This window comes from Myxine glutinosa, chromosome 2 (assembly GCF_964187855.1).
Source record: "Myxine glutinosa chromosome 2, kmMyxGlut1.1, whole genome shotgun sequence".
Lineage (NCBI taxonomy): Eukaryota > Metazoa > Chordata > Myxini > Myxiniformes > Myxinidae > Myxine > Myxine glutinosa.
In genome coordinates this window covers 239,740,155-239,758,726 of record NC_136262.1, presented here as the reverse complement: position 1 = coordinate 239,758,726, position 18,572 = coordinate 239,740,155, and the positions used below count along the sequence as shown (strand labels likewise).

The following is an 18,572-nucleotide window of genomic DNA, read 5'->3' as shown; positions in this document are numbered from 1 at the left end:
TGGCGAAGGTCATTGGAATCTCCTGCGATGAAGCTAACTCCGAGGGCCTTTCACTCACTCACCGCAGGGAGGTTGGTGGTCTTTCTGTTTTCTACCGACTCCTCTCCGGCCTTGCTCCCCCAGCTCTCTCTGTGCTCTGTCCCCCAAATAGTCCGACAGGTCGCACAAGATCTGCCAGCAACCCTCTTATGGTTAAACTGCCAAAATCTAGGCTCTCTGCTCACCTTCACTCTTTCATTCCCCTTTTCTCTCGCCTCTGGAACAAACTCCACCACTCCCTTCAATCCCACTCCTCCCTCCAGGTCTTTAAAACAGCTGCTCACCACCATCACGTATCTTCCCCCATCCAAAACCTTGATCTTTTCTACCCCCGTTAATTCACCCCAGATACACTTTTTTGAAATTCGAACTTCTTTCCTGGAAGTCCTTGCAGTGTCCATATGTTTTATACCTCTCCCAACTACCCCCAAGCCCTCTCCCTCCCACAGTTCTCTCGATGTCCCTGCTCTCAAATGTTGTGTTTGTGTCCTTCCCTCTCTCTCCCCATCTTGTCTACCGCTCCCCTTATTTTGTGTTTTATGTGTCAGTTTGACTTTTTGTGTGATTAATGTTAATAGCTCTTTCACGAGCCTTGATCTTGTAAACAAAAAAAACAAAAAAAAATGTAGTCAAAGCAAAAACACGATTCGCAAACGGCAAAGACCTGTTCTACGAGTTTTATTCGAAGTACGTCGAGATATTTCACAAGATTACCTTCTTCTCCATTCAATAGCGACACTATACTAAATCTAACCTCTGGGTTCATCTGTAATAATATTGTGGCCCACAAAGCTCGGGGGGCTCGGCCCCAATTTAACATCGAGAGTCCACGAATTGATTTACAATCAACGACTTTGACAAAGCAAATCCAATGAAAATGCGACAATGGCAGACAGCCAGGTGTAGGGAAGAGCAACGACTCGAAAAACGACATTGTATTAATTTGATGAGAGAAATACATCGATTGCTCACCAATTCTACAGGGAATTCCATGAAAGGCGCCATGACACTTCCGCTAATCAGCGATTGGACAAAAAATAAATAATTGTATATATTAAACCCGGTCCACACATCCCGATCCAAGCGGTTTTTACCACATCATAATATCGAAATAGATCGATTTACCGATAATTTACTTTTGCGAACAATAATTTCAATGCTTTTCCTTTAATATTGTTGTTTTTGAAGCATGTTTTATTATGGATATTTCTTTCCGGCGTTTAGAAAAAATTTATCAACAACAACAACAACAACGATTGTTCTCTGGGATATCGGCAAACGTCGCAGAAAAAGACGTAACTTGGATTTTCACGTTATGATCCTCGATAGAAGAAGAATGGATTGGATTTCGTAATAAGAACGTTAATATATTCTTGTACTTATTGTCTAATTTGAATTTTATACTTACGTGAATTACGTAGTGTTGACGTCATATGACTTCCTAGTTCCTTCGGCCGACTTCCTTTCGACTCATCAGGCGCGTAGGGCAGGAGTTGTCGTTTTGAAGCACCCAGACTTCGGAACAGTTGTATATTTCTTTGCACCGATTAGCAAACTACCGCTTCCAGACATTTTGCTCCATCTTTGGTGCGTCCAGGGCCATTTCAATTTGGCCGTGTTTTGGCCTGCCAATCGAAGGGGAGGTGAGAGCCGCTGTTGGTGTTGCTGAGTATTTATTGTGTATAACTATCTATCTATAATTCCACTAATCTCTGTGTGTATGTTTGTATGTATGTTTGTATGTATGTTTCTCTGTGACCGCTGTTTCTCGACAACTACCGGTCCGATATACTTGAAACTTGCCAGGTATATTGCTGGGGACCCGAGGATGTGCCTTTTCAAGGTTTTAAATTAATCGGACAAGTAGTTACCGAGCTATGGCGATTTAGCCGTTCGCCGTTCGCTTTGGCGTTGCGAATGGGCCAAACCATTTCATGTAAATAGAGGGGGGGGTTCTGTGGTCGTTGCGAATGGACCAAACCATTTCATGTAAATAGAGGGGGGGGGGGGATTGTCACCGTACTCGCAAGCCGTTCGCCGTTCGCTTTGGCGTTGCGAATGGACCAAACCATTTCATGTAAATAGAGGGGGGGGGATATAATTTTAGATATATATATAGTACGGGCATATATATAGTACGGGCATGCCCTAGTCTATCTATAATTCCAGTAATCTCTGTGTGTATGTTTGTATGTATGTATGTATGTTTGTCTGTGACCGCTGTTTCTCGACAACTACCGGTCCGATATACTTGAAACTTGCCAGGTATATTGCTGGGGACCCGAGGATGTGCCTTTTCAAGGTTTTAAATTAATCGGACAAGTAGTTACTGAGCTATGGCGATTTCTTTACCAAACTCCGCAAGCCGTTCGCTTTGGACCAAACCATTGCATGTAAATAGAGGGGGGGGATTGTCACCGTACTCGCAAGCCGTTCGCTTTGGACCAAACCATTCCATGTAAATAGAGGGGGGGGATTGTCACCGTACTCTCAAGCCGTTCGCTTTGGACCAAACCATTCCATGTAAATAGAGGGGGGGGGGGGGGGGGATTGTCACCGTACTCGCAAGCCGTTCGCTTTGGACCAAACCATTTCATGTAAATAGAGGGGGGGGATTGTCACCGTACTCGCAAGCCGTTCGCTTTGGACCAAACCATTTCATGTAAATAGAGGGGGGGGATATAATTTTAGATATATATATAGTACGGGCATGCCCTAGTAACTATAAAATGGAGAATATATATTTATTCTCTATAATAAAGTTTTTGTTCGGTTGTCTGCACGTGCTAATCTCCTGAATGGTGAAAGATGGGAGGAAACCTCTGAAACAAAAAATGTCAGGACGGCCCCGTGATTGTTCTAGGCGAGGTGGTGAGGCCGGGCTAGGCCCATTTCTCAATAAATCGTCTTCTTTCATAATTCTCTTCAAGTACAAGTGTACAACTTATGCACTTAATAGGAATATCTGACTGATTGCAACACATACTTTCAAAATTCTCTCACGGGGGCCGACGGAAGAAAGAACAAGAATCGTTGAGCATTTAATAACTGATACATACTGGGCTCGCGTCAGACCTATGTACATAACATAAGATTACATTCATTCAAAAAGAACCTGGGCAACGCCGGGTGCATTCAGCGAGTGTATGTTGCTATGTATATATATATATATATATATATATAGAAACTAGTATAAAGCCCGTCAAAAATGACGGGTTGGAACAGTTTATTTGACGGTGCAGCCGCGTGAGCGCGCCAAAGGCTATGAAACCTGGGCCTAGTGCAGGTGTGCTTGTATCTTCTGTAGGCCTCGTGATTAGACATCCTACAGACGTAAATGAACACTCGGTTTACTCTGCGCACTTTGCACGTCACGTTCAGCGAATGTCACCTCCCTGTGCCTTGTCTTTATTGTGATTTTTAAAAAAACGCTTCCATACACCGACCTTGAAGCTCGGTTTGCAAGCCAAAACCACACCCACTCCTGCAAAACCACACCCACTCATGCAAAACCACACCCACTACTGCAAAACACACACACACTCCTGCAAAAAAAACAAAAAAACACGCACACATTGTGTTTTATATGGTAGCTATGACAAGGATAGCTGTCCTTTCCCTGTCAAGCTGATTGGCTGTGCGAGGCGATGTGCAGTGTTATAGGTACAGTGTTATATGACACCTAATCTTCGGTCCAAGTTGCACTAATTACCCTGCGCTCGCGAAGCAGAAAGCAGGGTTAGGCATTCGAGTGCACGCGTACGTGTGGCGTGTCTGCATTTAAACAATTCATTTCTGCTTGGATCCTGCTTCCGGTCCGGTCCGGAGAGGACGCTGGCGTCGCTTGCTCGCCGCTTCTCTGACTGGACCATTTTCCGTATCTTGCTTTTCTGGTGGTCGTGGCGGATTTTTGGCCATTGAGTCTGCCCTCTGCATGGTCCCGGCTCTGCTCTGCTGCTCCTAGCTTCACCTGCTCGGCTCCTTCGCTGTTTCCTCGGGCCCGCTTCCGTGGGTTGTGCCCATTGTTTGCAGCGGTGGTGATGGCGGTTTGCCGCCGTGATCTTGATTAGCGGCGGCGGTCGTTTGCCGCTGCATTTGCCGCTTTGCCTCCTCAACCTTGGCCTCGTGCTCATCTCTTCGCTCCTGCTGCCCTCTGCATGGTCCCGGCTCTGCTCCTAGCTTCACCTGCTCGGCTCCTTCGCTGTTTCCTCGGGCCCGCTCCCGTGGGTTGTGCCCATTGTTTGCAGCGGTGGTGGTGGCGGTTTGCCGCCGTGATCTTGATTAGCGGCGGCGGTCGTTTGCCTCCTCAACCTTGGCCTCGTGTTCGTCTCTTCGCTCCTGTCTGCCCTCTGCTCGGTCCCGGCTCTGCTTCACCTGCCCGGCTCCTTCGCTGTTTCCTCGGACCCGCTCCCGTGGGTTGTGGCCATTGTTTCACTCCTCGACCTTGGCCTTGTGCTCGTCTCTTCGCTCCTGCTGGCATGGCTCTGCGGTACTTCGCCGCAAGGCTTCTCCTGCTTAATACCCGCTCCACCCCATCATGCATCTCTGCAATCAAATCCAATGGACTCCTGCGTCGACCCAGGTACATTCACCGTGGCTCCGGTCGTAAGTTTGTTTATTTACAATCAGGTCACTCCATCCCCGTCCTCTGGTCGGCTCAGCGCACTCCCACTCATCGTCCCAGCGCACCTGGTCACAACAACGCACACAATCACACCTCCTGTCTGCGAACCCTGGCCAAATCACCTGAATTCATACCCACCGTACAAAACAACATCAAGCTCACCCTGTTCAATACCTGGTCCCTCAACAACACATGCCTCATCCTGAACGACTACATCCTGGAAAATAAACTGGACTTTCTCTGTCTCACTGAGACCTGGCAACAACCTCTGGACTACTTCGCACTCAACCTCACCACACCCAATGGATATTCTTACATCAATAAACCGCGCTCGGAGGGCCGACGTGGTGGAATTGCCGTTATTCACCGACAAGACATCAGGACCAGCCTCATCCCCACCGCATCTGCTCCATCATTTGAACACCTGGCTTTTAAACTCTTTGGTCACACACAGTCAGTCATGGCTGTTGTCTACCGCCCTCCCAAACCACACCCATCATTCCTGTCTGACTTCTACTTTCTGACCCAGCTATGTTCCCTCTCCCCCTCAATCCTCCTCCTTGGTGATTTCAATATCCACATGGACTCCACTGACTTCACTGATTTACTCACCTGCTTTAACCTCACTCAACATGTCGACTTTCCTACCCATAACCGTGGTCACATTTTGGACCTTATCTGCTCTACTGGACTAATTTTGCACCATCTCTCTGGCTCTGACCTCACTCTCTCTGACCACTTAGCCATCACTCTGACCATCAACATCCCCACCCCAGCACCAAGGAATTATCGCACTATCAACTTCCGAAAGCTAAACGCTCTTTCACCGACCTCATTCTCATCCACCCTCTCTGAAAAAATGTCCACTTCTCCCTTCGTTGACCTCCACACCCCTTCTGACCTCACTGACTACTACAACCACACTCTCTCCTCCTGCCTTGACCAGCTTACGCCTATGAAAACCAAAACAGTTTCTTTCACCCATTATGCTCCCTGGTTTACCCCTGAACTCCGCCTGATGAAAACTCGTGCTCGCCAACTTGAAAGACTCTGCAATAAAACAGGTCTCACAGTTCACTCCCAGGCCTACAAGGACCACCTACAACACTATAAAGATGCCCTCTCCCGCGCCCGCTCCGCCTACTACTCTCAAATTATCCACTCTGGCTCCGGAAACCCAAAAGCACTCTTCTCTACAATAAACAAACTCCTTAGCCCCCTGAACACCACCACCCAGTCATTCACAGTAGACAACTGCATCTCCTTCCTTTCATTCTTCCAACACAAAATTGAAAACATCTACAACAGCTTGACCACCGCCGCACCCGCTCCCCCTCAAACCACCTGCCCCCCCTTATCCTGCCATCCCCTGTCTCAATTCTCCCCAGTCTCCCCTACTGACCTCTCTGAACTCCTCATAGGAATGAAAACTGCCACCTGCACTCTTGACCCCATCCCCTCCAGCTTTGTCAAGGCCTCCCTTCCTGCTCTCTCTCCACTTATCATTGCAACAATAAACTCGTCCCTGTCTACAGGCATCGTCCCACCATCCCTCAAAATTGCTGCTGTTACCCCCATTCTGAAAAAACCTGGACTAAACCCTGACACCCTAAATAACTTCAGACCCATCTCCAACCTACCCTTTCTGTCAAAAGTTTTGGAACGCGCTGGAGCCACTCAACTCAAACATCACCTCTCTGCCAATAACCTGTATGAAACATTCCAATCCGGATTCCGCTCCAACCACAGTACTGAAACTGCTCTCCTCAAAATCACCAACGACCTTCTCCTCTCCTCTGACGCTGGCAACCTCAACATTCTCATCCTCCTCGACCTCAGCACCGCCTTTGACACCATCGATCACACCATCCTCCTCACCCGACTTGAAACCACCTTTAACATTACCGGCACTGCCCTGTCCTGGATTAAATCATACCTCTCTGACAGACGCCAGTTCATCTCCATCAATAACTGCAAATCCCCCACTGCTCCCCTCCCCCAAGGTTCAGTTCTTGGCCCCCTCCTCTTCATCCTTTATCTGCCCCCCTTCGGTCACTTAATCCGCTGTCATGGTCTCCATTTCCACTGCTTCGCCGATGACATCCAGCTTTTCATCTCCACCAAGTCCATCTCCACCGCCACCCACTCTATCCTGACAAACTGCATCACTGAAATAAAATCCTGGCTTCAAATCAACTTCCTCAAACTTAACTATGATAAATCTGAAATAATCATCATTGGCCCAAAAACGCTCATAAAATCCATCCATAACTTTGCCCTCAACATCGACGGTATCCCAGTATCCACCTCCCCTCACATCCGGAATCTTGGCATCATCTTTGACCAAACCCTCTCCTTCGACAAATACACTAAACAGATCACAAAGACAGCCTTCTTTCACCTGAAAAACATCGCCCGTCTCCGGACATCCCTCCCCTACGTGGCTGCAGAAACCCTCATCCACGCCTTCATCACTTCCCATCTGGACTACTGCAATAGCCTCCTTTAGGGTTCCCGCTCAACAATCACCAATAAACTCCAATACATTCAGAACTCCGCTGCCCGTCTACTCACCCATTCCCGGACCCGTGACCACATCACCCCCGTCCTTTACAAGCTTCACTGGCTCCCCATCTCCCAGATAATCCAGTTCAAAATCCTCCTCTTGACCTACAAAGCCCTCCATAACCTGGCCCCATCCTACCTGGCTGACCTCCTCTCCAGACACACTCCCACCCGTAACCTCCGCTCCGCTGGTACCAACCTCCTGACCCCCCCATCCGGACCAAATTCAGATCCTGGGGGGACAGGGCCTTCTCCATCGCTGCTCCCACCCTCTGGAACTCACTACCTCACACCATCAGAGACTCCTCCTCACTCACCACATTCAAAACATCACTCAAGACCCACCTGTTTAACACTGCATTCAACATTTAACCCACAGCATTTAACCCCTGACTATCGCCTCTCCTTCTCCCTCCTTTGTGCTTTGAATATTTCCCTATTGATTCTTCTTTTTTGCAATTGTTTTCATGTTTTGCTATGCATTATGTTTTGCTCTCTGTCAAAGCGTCTTTGGGCTTCCTGAAAAGCACTATATAAAATAAATGCATTATTATTATTATTAGTATTATTTTCTCGGCAGCCGTCAGTCCGATTGACACGAAATTGTACCGTAGGAGCGCCTCCGCCTGCAGAATTTTTTACTCATAATTATGATGTCATAGGTCACATGGTATGAACGCCATCTTGAAAAACGTCACACTTCTACATCTCTCAAACTGCTCAATGGAAAAAAGTTAAAACGAGGCTCATTGTCAAGTACTCCCCATGGGGAATAAGATATGTTGTTGATGTCATCGGTGCCTTCATTATGACGTCATAATTTGACAAGTACAATGCTTTATATGATCAGTATGAAAAAAAAAAATTCCTCTGCGACTGTTAGTCCGATGGACACGAAATTTGTACCATAGGAGCGACGCCTCCTGTATAAATTTTTTTAATGATAATTATGACGTCATATGTTACGTGGTACAGGTGCCATCTTGGAAAAATCGAAAAACGTTGCACCTCTATATCTCTGAAACAGCCCCATGGAAAAATTTGAAACATGGCTCATTGTCAAGTACTCCGCATTGGTAATAACGTGAATGATGACATCATCAGTCCCTTAATCATGACGTCATAATTCGACAAGTACAACACTTGATTCGATCAGTATGAATTTTTTTCTCTGCAATCCTTGGTCTGATTGACATGAAATTTTCACCATAGGAGCAACTCCTCCTGTAGAATATTTTAATGATAATTATGACGTAATTGGTCACTTGGTACAGGTGCCATCTTGGAAAAACTTTGCACCACTATATGTCTGAAACCACTCCATGGGAAAAAATTGAAACATGAATCATTGTCAAGTACTCACCATGGGGAATAAGATATGTTAATGATGATGTCATCGATACCTTAATTATGATGTCATAATTATCATTAATCATTCACTGACTACGACAACCACACTCTCTCCTTCTGCCTCGACCAGCTTGCGCCTATAAAAACCAAAACACTTTCTTTCACCCATTCTGCTCCCTGGTTTACCCCTGAACTCCGCCTGATGAAAACTCGTGCTCGCCAACTTGAAAGACTCCGAAATAAAACAGGTCTCACAATTCACTCCCAAGCCTACAAGGACCACCTGCAGCACTACAAAGATGCCCTCTCCCACGCCCGCTCCGCCTACTACTCTCAAATAATCCACTCTGGCTCCGGAAACCCAAAAGCACTCTTCTCTACAATAAACAAACTCCTCAGCCCCCTGGACACCACCACCCAGTCATTCACAGTAGACAACTGCATCTCCTTCCTTTCATTCTTCCAAAGCAAAATTGACAACATCTACAACAGCCTGCTCTCCCTGTCTCAAATGTTGTGTTTGTGTCCTTCCCCCTCTCTCCCCATCTTGTCTGCCGCTCCCCTTGTTTTTTGTGTTTTGTGTGTCGGTTTGTCTTTTTGTGTGATTAATGTTAGCTCTTTCACGAGCCTCGATCTTGTATACAAAAAAAAAAAAAAAAAAAGCTTAACCACCACCACACCTGCTCCCCTTCAAACCACCTGCCCCCCCTTTTCCTGCCAAACCCTGTCTCAGTTCTCCCCAGTCTCCCCTACTGACCTCTGAACTCATAGGAATGAAAACTGCCACCTGCACTCTGGACCCTATCCCCTCCAGCTTTGTCAAGGCCTCCCTTCCTGCTCTCTCTCCACTTATCACTGCAACAATAAACTCCTCCCTGTCTACAGGCATCGTCCCACCATCCCTCAAAATTGCTGCTGTTACCCCCATTCTGAAAAAACCTGGACTCAACCCTGACACCCTAAATAACTTCAGACCCATCTCCAACCTACCCTTTCTGTCAAAAGTTTTGGAACGCGCTGTAGCCACTCAACTCAAACATCACCTCTCTGCCGATAACCTGTATGAAACATTCCAATCCGGATTCCGCTCCAACCACAGTACTGAAACTGCTCTCCTCAAAATCACCAACGACTTTCTCCTCTCCTCTGACTCCGGCAACCTCAACATTCTCATCCTCCTCGACCTCAGCGCCGCCTTTGACACCATCAATCACACCATCCTCCTCACCCGACTTGAAACCACCTTTAACATTACCGGCACTGCCCTCTCTTGGATCAAATCTTACCTCTCTGACAGACGCCAGTTCATCTCCATCAATAACTGCAAATCCCCCACTGCTCCCCTCCCCAAGGTGTCCCCCAAGGTTCAGTTCTCAGCCCCCTCCTCTTCATCCTGTACCTGTCCGCCCTTGGTCACTTAATCCGCCATCATGGTCTCCAATTCCACTGCTTTGCCGATGACATCCAGCTTTTCATCTCCACCAAGTCCATCTCCACCGCCACCCACTCTATCCTGACAAACTGCATCGCTGAAATAAAATCCTGGCTTCAAATCAACTTCCTCAAACTTAACTATGATAAATCTGAAATAATCATCATTGGCCCAAAAACGCTCACCAAATCCACCCATAACGTCGCCCTCAACATTGACGGTTTCCCAGTATCCGCCTCCCCTCACATCCGGAATCTTGGCATCATCTTTGATCAAACCCTCTCCTTCGACAAATACACTAAACAAATCACAGACAGCCTTCTTTCACCTGAAAAACATCGCCCGTCTCCGTCCATCCCTCTCCTCCACGGCTGCAGAAACCCTCATCCACGCCTTCATCACCTCCCGTCTGGACTACTGCAACAGCCTCCTCTATGGTTCACCCTCAATAATCATCAATAAACTCCAATACATTCAGAACTCCGCTGCCCGTCTACTCACCCATTCCCGGACCCGTGACCACATCACCCCCGTCCTTTATAAGCTTCACTGGCTCCCCATCCCCCAGAGAATCCAGTACAAAATCCTCCTCTTGACCTACAAAGCCCTCCATAACCTGGCCCCATCCTACCTGACTGACCTCCTCTCCAGACACACTCCCACCCGCAACCTCCGCTCTGCTGGCGCCAACCTCCTGTCCCCCCCCCCCCCCCCCCCCCATCCAGACCAAATTCAGATCCTGGGGGGACAGGGCCTTCTCCATCGCTGCTCCCACCCTCTGGAACTCACTACCTCACACCATCAGAGACTCCTCACTCACCACATTCAAAACATCACTCAAGACCCACCTGTCCAACACTGCATTTAACATTTAACCCACAGCATTTAACCCCTGACTATCTCTTCTCCTTCTCCTTCCTTTTGCTTTGATTATTTACCTATTTATTTTTGTCTTTTTGCACTTGTTTTTTGTACTCTGTCAAAGCGTCTTTGGGCTTCTTGAAAAGCGCTATATAAAATAAATGTATTATTATTATTATTATTATAATTCGACAAGTATAACGCTTCATCCGATCAGTATGAATATTTTTTTTCTACAACTGCTGGTCCGATGGACACGAAATTTGTAACATAGGAGAGCCTCCTCCTGTATAATTTTTTTAATGATAATTATGACATCGGTCGCGTGGTACAGGCGCCATCGTGGAAAAATCGAAAAAAGTTGTACTTCTCTATCTCCAAAACAGCTCCATGGGAAAAAATTGAAACATGGCTCATTGTGAAGTACTCCTCATGGGGAATAAGATATGTTAATGATGATGTCATTGATACCTCAATTATGACGTCAGAATACGACAAGTACAATGCTTGATTCGATCAGTATGAATTTTTTTTTCTCTGCAATTCTTGGTCTGATGGATACGAAATTTTCACCATAGCAGCGCATCCTCCTGTAGAATATTTTAATGATAATTATGACATCATGGGTCACGTGGTACAGTTGCCATCTTGGAAAACACGTTGCACCGGAAGAGTTGGCTCGCACTAAATTGACTGTGCAGGGTAAGTATTCTATGAATACCGTCTCGTTGTTCAGGAAGTGCAAAGGAGGTTTTTGTGGAGAATTCTTGTGTATCGGCAAGCCGGACAATAACTGCTAGTTTGACTGGCACCACAAAGTAGAGTATTGGTGATAAACTAAAAAAAGAAGAAAGTAAGACAGTCCGATTCAAAAATGATTCAAATGCAATGATTTTGAAACTCCAAAATGCAATGATTCAAAAAGATCATTTATTTGTAATTACAGGGCTAAAATAAACCATTATTACATGCAGAAAACCAAAATAAAACAAATTTCAACTTTTCAGTGATTTTTCTCCAGGGAGCCCAAGATACGAGAGCTGAAGTTCCAAGAAGCTCAGGGACTAAAAGGTTAAGATGAATATTTAGGAATACTATTGCAATGCAATGATAATGAAAATTATGTAACCAGTATCGAGTAGAGTTACATCTGATAGTTAGAGGGCTAGGTATCAGACAATAAGTAAAGTAACCAGATGTGAACCGTTAGGGTTCACAAAAGGACGACTCTGATATTGGATGGTAATATTTTGATGGTAATATATTGATATTGGATGGATCAAGACTCGTTGCTCACCTTCACTCTTTCATTCCTCTTTTCTCCCACCTCTGGAACAAACTCCCTCATTCTCTTCAATCCCACTCCTCCCTCCAGGTCTTTAAAACAGCTGTTCACCGCCATCTCTTATCTTCCATCTAAAACCTTGAACTTTTCTACCCCCGTTAATTTCACCCCAGATCCACTTTTTTTGAAAGACCGACTTCTTTCCTTGAAGTCCGAGCAGTGTCCATGTGTTTTATACCTCTCCCACCTCCCCCTTTCCCATGCCTCCTCCCCCCAAGCCCTCTCCCTCCCACAGATCTCCCTATGTCCCTGTTCTCTACTGTTGTACTTGTGTGCTTCCCTCTCTCTCCCCAACTTATCTCCCGCTCCCTTTATTATGTTTTTTATGTGTCCGTTTTTTTTTTTTGTTATTAATGTTAGCTCTTACACGAGCCTCGATCTTGTATGCAAAAAAAATAAAAATTGCGATGAGTGTATGGTGAAGTGAAAATTATTCTGACTGGTTCCAGCTTGCTCCGTCTTTTTTTTTTTTTTTTTTGGTTTTTTTTTGGAAAGAATTGGTAAAAATGAGACATTTTCTCAAACTGCTATTATCTTTTAGAGGGCTTGAAGACAATATTTTTGCTGGTGCTGCAAAGCTGTTGGTAGAAAACTTTGTACCTGTCCATATTTTGCGTATTTTATTACCTATCATGTTTATATTTCTGCTAATCTACCTTTCCTTGCCTCCCCACTTTGCTTCTCCTTTTGATGCTTTGTGAAAGGTAATTCATCAAGGTTTGCTTCACATTGCTTCAAATGGAGAGTAAGAAATTCAACCTCCCTGCTGCCACACTGGATGACCTTAGTAGCCGTTTCCTGCTGCACATACCAGCTGAAGAACGAGAAGATGCTGTGAGGCTCTGCTTCCAGGTGGAGCTTGCTCACTGGTTCTACCTTGACTTCTGGCGGGCACAGGAGCCTACGCTGCCCCAACTTGGTCTGCGTGACTTTGCTCGAGCAATGTTTAACCACTGCCCATTCCTTCTGGGTGGTTATGCTGTAGAGTCGGTGCTGGACTCGTGGAAAGAGTACAAGCTTGGCGTTCCAACATATGGTGCTATTATTTTGGATGAAAGCCTCGAGCGAGTGCTGTTGGTCCAAGGTTACTTGGCCAGGGCTGGTTGGAGCTTCCCTAAGGGCAAGGTGAATGAAGAAGAGGCACCAGTAGACTGCGCTGTGCGAGAGGTCTTGGAGGAGACAGGCTTTGACATTCGTGATCGAATTGACCCATCTTCCAGAATTGAACTTCGAGTTGGAGGGCAATGTGCACGTTTGTACATTATCACTGGTGTACCTTTGCAGACAAAATTTGTGTCCCGCACGCGCAATGAGATACGAAGTATCGACTGGTTTCTCTTAAAGGAACTGCCTTGCTCCCGCCATGATCAGACACCAAAAAACTGCCTTGGTTTAAATGCAAATAAGTTTTTCATGGCCATTCCCTTCATACGGCCTTTGAAAGAGTGGATTTCTCATCATGGCGTTTTTTCCAGGGATATGCAGGCAGCAAACTTAATGGTGAAGGATGAAAATCACCAAGCAACGCAAGCAACAGAGATGCAGCTGTTGCATGCGCAGCAGCTTGCAATATTCCTCGAAAAAACAAACCATCAAACGGAGCTAATGCTTCAGTGTGCCAGTGGTCAAAGGAAACGAGATGCACCTGTTTTGGCGAAAACTACTTCACACTCCCAAAAAACCATTGAACTGCCTAGCAGGTCAGCAGTAAATAAACAGTCAAGTTTTGAGCATGATTTTCTTTTGCCTTCTCCAGCTTTTCTCAACTTCCGCTTTGATATGGAACCTATACTTTCTGCTCTCAAGGACCCGGCAAACTTTACGAGAAAAACTTTCTTTCGGCAATAACTTTTTTCAATTTTTTTTTTTGTTAAATGATTGGATTCAAATTCTATGCCAGGTACGCAAACTTTTTTTTTGTATTGTTATGTGCAACTGCAATGGTATACAAAATTTCTTCATATCTGTTTTCCACCCAAGGAATTACAGTGTCAGAAACCATTTCCATTCAAGCATAGAAGAAAACTTCAGCAAAGAGTAAAGTAAAGTAAAGAAACCGAAAAGACTAAGATTTTAGCAACGCTTCCTAATTTGCAGTAGTTGTTTGAGCATTTTGATCTGCCTCAAACAAGTTTCATTGGATGCAGTATTGTGGAGGGTTAATGAGTAAAGATCATGGGTAGGGACAGGGGATTACTTGAGATATCTTGAACTTGTGCGATTGAACAGAATAAGGAAGGAAATTATAGAAGCGGGAGAAGAGAAGAACAAAGGAGTAGAGATGAGTTGCATGGTTGGATTTTTTTGAAGTTTCCAAAGACCTCAGGAGAGGTGCAACGAAAGTAGGCCATCTACAGTCGCGTGAAAAAGTAAGTACACCCCGTGTAAAGTTTTGACTTTTTCAACATACAGATATTTGATCTTCATTTCAACAACATTGATAGATAAAGGTGATATAATATAACAAATATCATGAAACTTTTATATTTTGCAGTCCATTGTATAATTTAAATAAACATAAATGCAAATTTCGCATGTGGAAAAAGTAAGTACACCCCTACATTTATCACTACTTCAAATACCTAAAATTAGAATCAGGTGCACCAGCTCAGGTGCAAATGATTAGAACATCGTTAGAGAGGATCTTGGAGGAACCTGTCTTATTTAAACCTCAGACATTTAGTTTGGTTTTCTCTTTGTTGTTGAAGTGTGCGGCATCACCATGCCTAGATCAAAAGAGCTCTCTGAGGCCTTCAGAAAGAAGGTTATAGATGCCTACGAGTCTGGGAAGGGATTTAAAAAGATCTCAAAAACAATTTGAAATCAAGCATTCGACAGTCCGGAAGATCATCTACAAGTGGAGAAGATTCCAAACAACTGCCAACTTGTTCAGGCCAGGCCGCCCCAGTAAGTTCAGCCCGAGAGCAGACCGCAAGATGCTGAAAGAAGTCTCTAAGAACCCCAGAATGTCATCACGGGACCTACAGGTAGCTCTTGCCACTGTTGATGTCAAAGTGCACAAGTCGACCATTAGAAAGAGGCTGTACAAATTTGATCTACATGGGAGGTGTGCCAGGAGGAAACCTTTGCTGTCCAGAAAGAACATCAGGGCAAGACTGGAGTTTGCCAATGAACACCTAGGCAAAGACCAGCACTTCTGGAACAATGTGCTCTGGACAGATGAGTCAAAGGTAGAGCTATTTGGCCACAGTACCAGAAGACATGTTTGGCGAAAACCAAAGACAGCATTTGACCACAAGAACCTGATACCAACTGTAAAGCATGGTGGTGGAAATATTATGGTTTGGGGCAGCTTTGCTGCATGAGGGCCTGGGCAGCTCACCATCATAGATTCCACTATGAATTCTTCATTGTACCAGCGGGTGCTTGAAGATAATGTGAGGCCATCTGTCGGAAAGTTGAAGCTCAACCGAAGGTGGACCTTGCAACATGACAATGACCCAAAACATACCAGTAAATCCACCAAGGAATGGCTGAAAAGAAACAAATGGAGGGTTTTGGAATGGCGAAGTCAAAGCCCGGATCTAAATCCCATCGAGATGTTGTGGGGGGATTTGAAACGAGCTGTGCATGTAAGAAACCCCTCAAACATCGCACAGTTGAAAGAATTCTGCATGGAGGAGTGGGCCAAAATTTCTCCCAGTCGATGTCAGAGACTGGTGGACAGTTATAAGAAACGCCTACTTGAGGTTGTTTCTGCCAAAGGGGGAAATACCACCTATTAGAGCCAAGGGTGTACAGTACTTACTTTTTCCACATGCGAAATTTGTATTTATGTTTATTTAAATTATGCAATGGACTACAAAATGTAAATGTTTCATGATATTTGTTATATGAAATCACCTTCGTCTATCAATGTTGTTGAAATGAAGATCAAATAGCTGTATGTTGAAATATGTTGAAAAAGTCAAAACTTTACATGAGATGTACTTACTTTTTCACGTGACTGTACCTGTCTGTGCTAAGAAAGCAGCAAGAACTGCAATTTTTGTTGGAAATGCCAATGATGTTGAGAGCTTTGGATTCCACAGTCTCCAGGAGGTGAAAAGTAGGAGCACAAGCCCAATTGTTGTTTGGATTCATTGTATGGACCTGAAGCCCTTTGCGACTTAGCTCCTCCATGAGCCAAGATTTTTGCATGCGTAAAGTATTTCAGAAGTGTATTGTAAAAATCCTAAAAGACTATGTAAAAAATGCTTCATTGGTAATTCAACGAAGACGTCTCTCCCATGCCTCCTCTCCCCAAGCCCTCTCCCTCCCACAGATCTCCCGATGTCCCTGCTCTTAAATGTTGTACTTGTGTGCTACCCTCTCCCCATCTTCTCTCCCGCTCCTTTTATCATATGTTTTATGTGTCAGTTTGCCTTTTTGTGATCAATGTTAGTTCTTACACGTGTCTCGATCTTGTATACAAAAAAAAAAAAAAACTTTATAGGAGGGACTCGTCATGGAGAATATTTTATTGCTAACGCTGATGTCATCGGTCACATTTTATGGTGGCCATATTGGATTAAAGGAAAAAATTTGGACATTTTCTCCTGAACTGCTCAATGACAAAAATTGAAACTTGCCTTTTGTCATGAACTCGCCATGAGGTATATCGGGTGATAACTGATGCTATCGATGAAGTGGTATTCCAGCCATAATTGGTTGAATTTAAATCCTTATCCAAAAATGGTTTCCTCTGCAACCACTTGGTCGATTCATGCAAAACTATAACATCAGAGGGACTCCCCTCGTAAAGCCATCACTCCATGACAAACAGCATTGTCAAGTTGACGGACCATCTCCAGAGGAAGCGGCAATGACTTTTGTAGACGTGCAGCAGTTGTTTTCCACTAATACAGAACGCAACAACCCTTGTATACCCGATTGGGAAGCCAATAGTCAAATGTACCTGTCCTTACATTTTGTCACGCCACCTGTGATATAATCCTGTTATTAACTTCTTGCTGCGAAAGACAATCAGTGACATGGTTCTTTCAACAAAGTGTGGAAATGTAACTCATTGATTGGGACTGGTAACTCATTGATTGGGACTGGTAACGAAGCAGATAGACGATTTCGTAAATGAATGTCAGGAATGTGCACGAACGTGGTAATCTCTTGTTCACCTGGTCACAGCCCCGGGCTAGAGCACCCTCCTATTGTGAGGCAAATGTGACTCCCAGCAGGGGGGGAAGCGAACCGGCTCCGTAAGGCTAGCGGGATGACTTTGTAACATTTCTGCGGAGAAGGGATTAAGACTTAGCGCACGGAGGATTAACTCGAGTGTGCCGATATAAACGAGGACAAACTTTGAGTCGGGAGCACTTGTCACGAGAACCTCTGCCCGACGGAACGAACGAGTACGCAATGGGAAACAGCGCTAGGAGAGCACCGGCCAACGAAGAAGAACCAACGACTTGAATTACTAAATTCGCTATGGTATTATAGTTATTTTGTATTTGAAACAAGTGAATTATTAGCTAATAAAGCTTTGCTTTTGTAAAAGCCCTGTTTGGTCATATCGTAGCCTCCTGAGTCAAATAACTATTCCCGAACAATATGGAGGCACCGCTGGGATCAATTGGACACCGACAAGATCTTTAAAGGTAAGTGTGTCTTGTTTTTTGTCCAGTATGATTTATGAACCTGGGAATAGTTATTTTGTATATACATGGAGGATTTGGTGTTTGGGCTTCCCCACGCACCATTGGTGCACGGAAGCCCTGATAAGGAAAATATAGATGGGACCCTTTGCTCAGGTGCTGTGCTTGCGACACAAAGATCCATATGAGCGGGGCCCGGGTGCTGTGTAATTAATTAGTACACAAAGAACCAATTACCTGGGTGCTGTGTAATTAATTAGTACACAGAGAACCAATTACTAGGGTGCTGAATAATCATAAAGATCCATTTTTTTGAGCTGGCTCTCCCGGTGCTATGATTTATTCAAAGAACCAAATTTTGTAAGAATTAAGATATGATTTTTGTCGACATTATAAATAATAATAATAATAATTCATTTATTTTGTATAGCGCTTTTCCAGAAGCCCAAAGGCGCTTTGACAGAGTGGCAAACATAATGCATAACAATACATGAAAACAACAATTGCAAAAAGACAAGAATCAATAGGGAAATATTTAAAGCAAAAGGAGGGAGAAGGAGAAGAGATAGTCAGGGGTTAAATGCTGTGGGTTGAATGTTGAATGCAGTGTTGAACAGGTGGGTCTTTAGTGATGTTTTGAATGTGGTGAGTGAGGAGGAGTCTCTGATGGTGTGAGGTAGTGAGTTCCAGAGGGTGGGAGCAGCGATGGAGAAGGCCCTGTCCCCCCAGGATCTGAATTTGGTC

General features: G+C 44.9%; 1 pseudogene across 1 annotated transcript; it reads left to right on the top strand.

Annotated features, from left to right (window-relative positions):
* Positions 1 to 1,445: 1,445 nt before the first annotated feature.
* LOC137420720 (m7GpppN-mRNA hydrolase pseudogene) lies at positions 1,446 to 16,766 on the top strand (annotated as a pseudogene). The gene is made up of 2 exons (XR_013622498.1): positions 1,446 to 1,682; positions 12,921 to 16,766. The product of XR_013622498.1 is annotated as a m7GpppN-mRNA hydrolase pseudogene (transcript).
* Positions 16,767 to 18,572: the final 1,806 nt, after the last annotated feature.